This window comes from Chenopodium quinoa, unplaced genomic scaffold (assembly GCF_001683475.1).
Source record: "Chenopodium quinoa cultivar QQ74 unplaced genomic scaffold, ASM168347v1, whole genome shotgun sequence".
Lineage (NCBI taxonomy): Eukaryota > Viridiplantae > Streptophyta > Magnoliopsida > Caryophyllales > Amaranthaceae > Chenopodium > Chenopodium quinoa.
The window spans coordinates 6,477,624-6,484,583 of record NW_018743292.1 but is presented as its reverse complement, the minus strand read 5'-3'; positions in this window follow the sequence as shown (position 1 = coordinate 6,484,583).

The window sequence follows — 6,960 nt, the reverse complement described above, 5'->3', positions numbered from 1 at the left end:
ATTGAATTTACCACCTCAAAAAAAAAAAGATTTACTTTACCACCTCATAAAAAAATTAAACATCAGTTTTACCACCAATCACCTCCAACTAATGGATTCCGTCCATAAATCCGTTAGTGGGGCCTACCTTGCACACGTGTCGCCATATTATTGGGTAAGCTTTAGAAAAAAAATTAAAAAATAACAAAAAAAAAAATTAAAAAACCCCATCCATCAACCGGTGGTTGCTGCCACCGTCGAGACCCCACCACCGGACCGACTACGACCTGCCCCACCACCTGACCGCTACGACCAGCCCCCCCACCTAACCGCTACCAGCCCCCACCACCTAACCGTTACGACCAACGACCCCACCACCTAATAACTACCACCGCAACGCACAGCCACAACCACCGCACCGCACCGCACAACCACCACACCGATTTCGACCCCCTTTCCAGCAATTTCCGACCTCAAAACCCTAGCCACCACCTAATCACTACGACCTACGGCCCCACCACCAACCGCTAACACCGCATCGCACCGCACCCAGCCACAGCCCCCACACCGGATTTCGACCCCCTTTCACCAATTTCCGACCTCAAAACCCTAGCCACCAAATTCCGACCACCCATATAGCCCCCCTAATTCCGACAACTCTTAAAACCCTAGCCACCACCAAATTCCGCACTCCTAAAACCCTAACCACCACCTAATTCCGATCACCTCCCTAGGTTACACCAAATTCCGACCCCTCCCTTGCCCCCACACGAAATTCCGACCAACCATGGTGTGTTAATTTCGTTGCTGGCTGGGTTGATATGAAAATCGGGGAAGATGAAGAAGAACCGTCAAAAAGGTGGGCCCTACTAACGGATTTATGGACGGAATCCGTTAGTTGGTGGTAAAATCGAATTTTTGGAAATTTTGGTGGTGGTAAAGTAAATCTTTTTTTTTTTGGAGGTGGTAAATTCAATTAAGTGGTTATTTGAAGGTGGTAAAAGTCAAAATTCCCTAAAGATTATGAGAGTTTTTTTTTTCTTCATTTTTTTATGCTTTATGGTGGAAGTTAACAAAAACAATTAAGGAGTAACCGTTTTGAGGGTTGTGAAAAGTAATACGAAGTAAACTTAACTTTTTTATTACTCCGTATTATACTTAAGGAAATTATCAACATTGGAATTTATGAAAGATTATTACAGAAACTGAAGATTAAGGACGTGGAGAATTTTGGTGAAAAGTGGTTGAAAAAGTGATCATTTTATTTTTATACAAGTACTACGTATAAGATTATTATTATTGTTATTATTTTATCAATTTTATGGGTATCAATGCGTTTCATGTGGAATGACATAGCCATATTGCTAACAAGTAGACAATTTAACTACTCCCACATAGAGATGTCAATTCAGATTATTGGATAAAGTTTAGGTTGGGTCTATTTGGATCGGATCTGTTCAGGTCGGATATGTTCGGGTCAAAATTATTCTTTTAACTCGGGTCGGATGGAGTTTAGTTTTTCTCTTGTTTGAGCTCTTGAACATTATTTTTCGACGTTTTAAGTTATTTTTTCCCAATATCTTATAAATTGAAATAAGGGGATATAATCATGAGCTAAGCCCTAAATCCTAGCCTTCATTGTCTAAAAGCCCAAGCATGGAGTCTCAAGGATTTTTATTTTTTATTCTTTTGAGAAAGAGTCTCAAGGATTAATCCTTAGCTAGTATCTATAGTACATTTGTCCTAGTCGTTGATGTTGCTAGTCTCAAAAATTCATGAGCCTTAGCTAGTCTCAAGGATTAATGAAAATAAAATTTGTTAGAATTATGGGTTTCAATGCGTTTTCATTTGGATTGTGTTAGAAAATGAAAATGTAATTTATTTCCCAACAGAATGGACATTGCCAAATTACTAACAATAATTAAGTAGACAATTTAACTACTCCCCCATTCAAAAAGATATTATATATAAAAAGATACACATAATTGCTAACTGCTTCAATTCCATTATTGCTAACAATAATTTTGCAACCATGAATCCTAAGACTTTGAAACAAACTAATTCGATATCTTCGTTCATAAAATTATTTAATTCAAAAAACACGAACAAAAATACAGTAGGGAACACTGTACTACTCTATCTCACATAGTGGCAACTTGCAAGGTGGGATATAAAGGTGGGCAACGGGCCGTCGCGGGCCATGCCTGGCGGGCCACGGTCTTCGGCGGGCTGTGTCATGCCACCCAAAATCGCAGGCCAGCCCACGGCACGGCACGGCCCACGTGCCGAGCGGGCTCGTGCCGGGCTGGCCTGGTGGACTTCTGCCTTTGCTTCCCTTTTTTTTTTTTTTTTTTTTTAATAATTTATAGCTTATAAGTTATAATCTTATATTATTATTTTTCTAAAATAAATTAAGTTTAATATTTATGTTTTATTATTTTTTATTTTTTATATTTAATATTTATATTTATATATTTAGTTTATACTATTACTTTTTAGTTTAATGTTTATAATTTATTATATTTATTTTTGTATTATTATAATTTTTTTTTTGTTATATTAATTTACAAATTATAACTTAACGGGAAAAAAAGGCAAATTGGACTTTGGATGTGAATAATGCATACTTCATATTATAATTAATTGAAATATTGTACAATGATAATAATGATAAAAATCGTACAAGGATATTAAACAAAAATTGGATAATGATAAAAATCGTAAAATGATAATATTAATAATGATAAAAATCGTACAATATACAAAATTGTCTATTCTTCTTGTTCGTCTTCATCTTCGTCTTTGCCTTCAAGGTCATCGGCTAGTTGCATAGATTGGGAACTAGCCGAACCCGAACGGTCGGAAGCGGAGGTTTCTTCATCGTTGTCGTTGTCGTCGTAAGAACGGTCTTGTGAGCGATTTTCAGCATCCAACCAATCTTTGAAACACACGCACATTTCAAGTGTTTCGGGTTTTAGACTTGTTCTTCTATCGTTTAAAACCCTCGCGGATGCGCTGAAAGCTCGTTCGGAGGCAACGGAGGAGACTTGGATACCAAGAATGTCTCGTGCCATTATCGCCAAAGTTGGATGCTTCGTGCTTTGTTGTTTCCACCATGCAAGGAGGTCGAGGTTGTTTATCTCATCGTCATCCATGCCCTTGGTGAAGTCTTAACTTAGGTACATTTGCAACTCCGAGACATCGCTTTGCGTTCTCCTTATTGATGAATCACCTGAAAACCTTGAAATCAAGTTAGTAGCTTGTGAAAATAAATGTTTGGCCTTCTTACGTACATTTTTGGATGGTTGGGAAGGGCCTGAGCGAGGAACGGTGCCATATTTGGTTTCATAGATTTTATATAAAGTAAAAAACTGATCCTTCACATTACTCTTATAGGTTTCTACATTATCGTCAAAAAGCATGCATTGAAAATAAATGTCAACTAACATAACTGTATTTTCATACTTTTGCCTAGGATCTAATATGGAAGCAAAAATATAAATCAAAGGAATTTCACTAAAATATTTACGCCACTTTGTTTCCATTGCTGGAAGATACTGATCATAGTCACTTTGGTTACAATGATCAGCGAAAAGTTGGGCGAGTAAACATGCATTTGAAAGAAAGTTTTGAGCACAAGGATTATAAACAGAAGAAAAACAAAACGTCATGTTATATAATAAGTTAATAACTGTAAAAATTGCATATATCTTTCACATTTATACCAATCATCCTCATATATAGCATTGTTTGGAAATTTTTTGTTGCAAAAAATTGTCAACGGATTCTTGTACTCAATTGCTTTGGTTAACATGTCATAGGTGGAATTCCACCTAGTTAGGCAACCGGTTTTGATTTTTATTGGTCTTATCTTTGGTTGCTTTAGAAAACTCTTCTATTCTTGGTATCTCATGTTTGAGCTATTAATAGACATAATAGCATCTCTAATTTTGTTGTAGTATGGACCAATTGCTCTAATTCTATCCTGTACACATAAGTTAAGAACATGGAAAACACATCTAGTATGAAGTGCATCACCATCTAATATTACATCGGTCAAGTTTTGTTTGACATAATTAGCAGTATATGTCATTGAGGTTGCATTGTCAATTGTCATAGACAGGATTTTTTCTCGAATGTTGTATTCATTTATTGCTTCGATTAAATGGTGAGCAATGTTAATACCGGTGGGGGCATTCCAGCATTTTGAAATGGATTATTTGTTTTTGTAACAACCATTGATCATCTACCCAATGGCAAGTCACACATAAATAGTGATATTTATAACCACTACCCCAAGAATCGGCAGTCAAAGACACTCTACAATTTAGTTTACTCAATTCGTCTTGTAACCGCATTTTGTACTCTAGGAAGTTTTTCATGGCGGCGAAACGAACGGTTTGCCTAAAGATTCTTTTATGTTGGGGTTGTAATGCTTTGTTAATGTAAGTGTTAAATTGGTCACTTTCGGAGGAAAGAAAAGGTTGTTCGGCGTGTACTATCATTTTCCCTAGTTCATCCCTATCCCTCTCATAGTTGTAGGTAAAGCCGTGTGGATGGAATTGGGAAATTTTTGGCTGGGTTGGATCACTAGCTGGTTTTGCACAACTTCTTATGTATCTACTTAAGTGTCCCGTCCCGGACTTGGATTGTGCCGAGTATATATGACCACATGTTTTACATTTTGCTCTTGTTTGGGCTTTATTTAGGAGGAAATAATTCCATACATCACTTTTGCGGCTTTTGATATTTACCATGTCACTTTTGGTTAACCATTGCTCTTGTGTGTTTGGGAATTGGGTGTTTGTAGATTCGGGGATTTGTTGGTTAGTAGTAGAACCGGAGGCATTTAGGGTATCTTGTTGGCTACCTTGGCTAGAATAAAAATTTTGTGGGTCAAAGAAATTAGGTGGGAATTGACCGAATTGTGGAAATTGGTTTGGTGGTGGAAATCCGGGCATATTATTTATGTTATAGGGTTGAAAACCAGAAGTACCATCGTGCCTAAATTGGCCAAAGCCTGGGGGATGTTACCGGGGTCATTGGTCGGACTTGAAATTGGGGGGGGGGGGTAATTGGATTAGGTGATTCCCTAGACCTATTACCACGGGCTTTCCTAGAGGATGATGAGTTGTTCGTGTTTGGTGATGCCATAATTAACAATAATAATAATTAATAGCAACAATTTTAACAATAATAATAACAATAATAATAATTACTAACAACAATTATAACAATAATAATAATTAATAACAATAATTATAACAATAATAATGACAATAATAATAATTAATAACAATAATTATAGCAATAATAATAAATTAAAGATTAGTTTAGATTTTGCAACCGTGCTTCAACGCTTTCCACTAATTACGATTATGAACTTTTAATTTTTTCGATATTAAGAGATAATAATTAGAGAATTTAAGAGAATTATTAGAGAATATAAGAGATTAAGGATTATTAGAGAATATAAGAGATTAAGAGAAGAGATTATGAATTTGTGATTGGGGAAGTGAATGAAATTTGGGAAAGAATTTGGGAAAATATTATAGCCGTTTTATGATCGTTGGCACGCGGCCGTGCCACAGGCCGGCACGCGGGCCATCTCGCGGGCTTGGCACCGTGCTCGTGCCGTGCTGGAAAAGCAGGACCCTTGATTGTGGCACGGCCCACGGCCCGCCGACCAGCCACCGTGCCGTGCCGGGCCACCACCTCGAGACGTCCCGTGCCCCACCGAAAATCGTGCCTTGCCGGACCGTCCGCAGGCCAGCCCGGCCCGTGCCCACCTTTAGTGGGATAGTAGGGGTAATATGAATATATATATTTTTGTTTTGCTAAGTTTCCCCACTTTGGCTGATCTGAATTTTTGTTTTTATTTTTATTTTTATTTTTATTTTTTTTAAGAAGTAAGATATATGAGATTTGTAGATTAGGAACATCTTCTCGCAAAACCGTGCCCTAATTTAGCTTAAAAAAAATAAGAAAACTTACTATCCATAAAAGGGTCTATATCTTGGTGTGTCGGCTTTGGCTAATCTGAATTGATTAAATCTAAATATCTGATAATATAACCTGCTTTGTGTTTCGGGGTTTTTTGGAATCCCTCGGGATACTGGTCTTGAACACGGCCAGATGGACGCGGACACCTGCAAAATAACCAATATTCCGTTTGACGGAATATTCGCCTCCGACGATCAAGTTAGTAACCGGAAACGGAATAAATGTAGATAGATAAAGTAGAGAGAAGTTGGAGCTTTTAGTGCTCTTAAAATGATATGTCTTAATCCACCCCTTCCATCATAAATGATTGGGGTATTTATAGGGGTGGGAAAGTGTGCCCTCTAGGGTTTGATAACCTAGGATGGCATGCTCTGATTGGCAGCGCAATCAGGTGAAGGCACGTGTCTATATGGGGCGCCATTTTGCAGCTTTCTCGGGATTTGGGCCTCCTGATGTAAGGAGGCCCTTTTCTCTCATTTCAGGTGCTCTTTATGCTTGACACGTGTCATCTTCCTATAGAGGCACGTGTCGCCCGTTAATTGGGCCATGTGTCACTATGAGATTGGACCACGTGTTGGGGTATTTTTACCCTAAACATTTGCCCCTCAGAGGGGGTGACTCGTACCATACGGGCCACCTCCTCTGATCTTTTACTCGTCCGAGTGTCCGGCGGATGGAGTATTATCGTTGGTGGAAGACGGACGTTGCCGTCCGTCCATCAGAGGGATTATTTCTCCTTTTGGCTGTCTGGCTTGTTTAGTCCTCCTGATTTTACTTAATGGACTTTGAGTCTTAAAATCGGGTGGACGGGTTATGCCGACTAGTTTGAGGGGGACACCTGTCATCTGTATTTGGCGGAATGACGGTTCAAATTCCACTGACCTGGCCGTCTATTTTGACTCCCCGACAGTGGGTCTGTACCTTTTCCCGTCTTATATGACGGAGCGGTTTTTTAATCGTTCAGCTTCTAGGTTAACT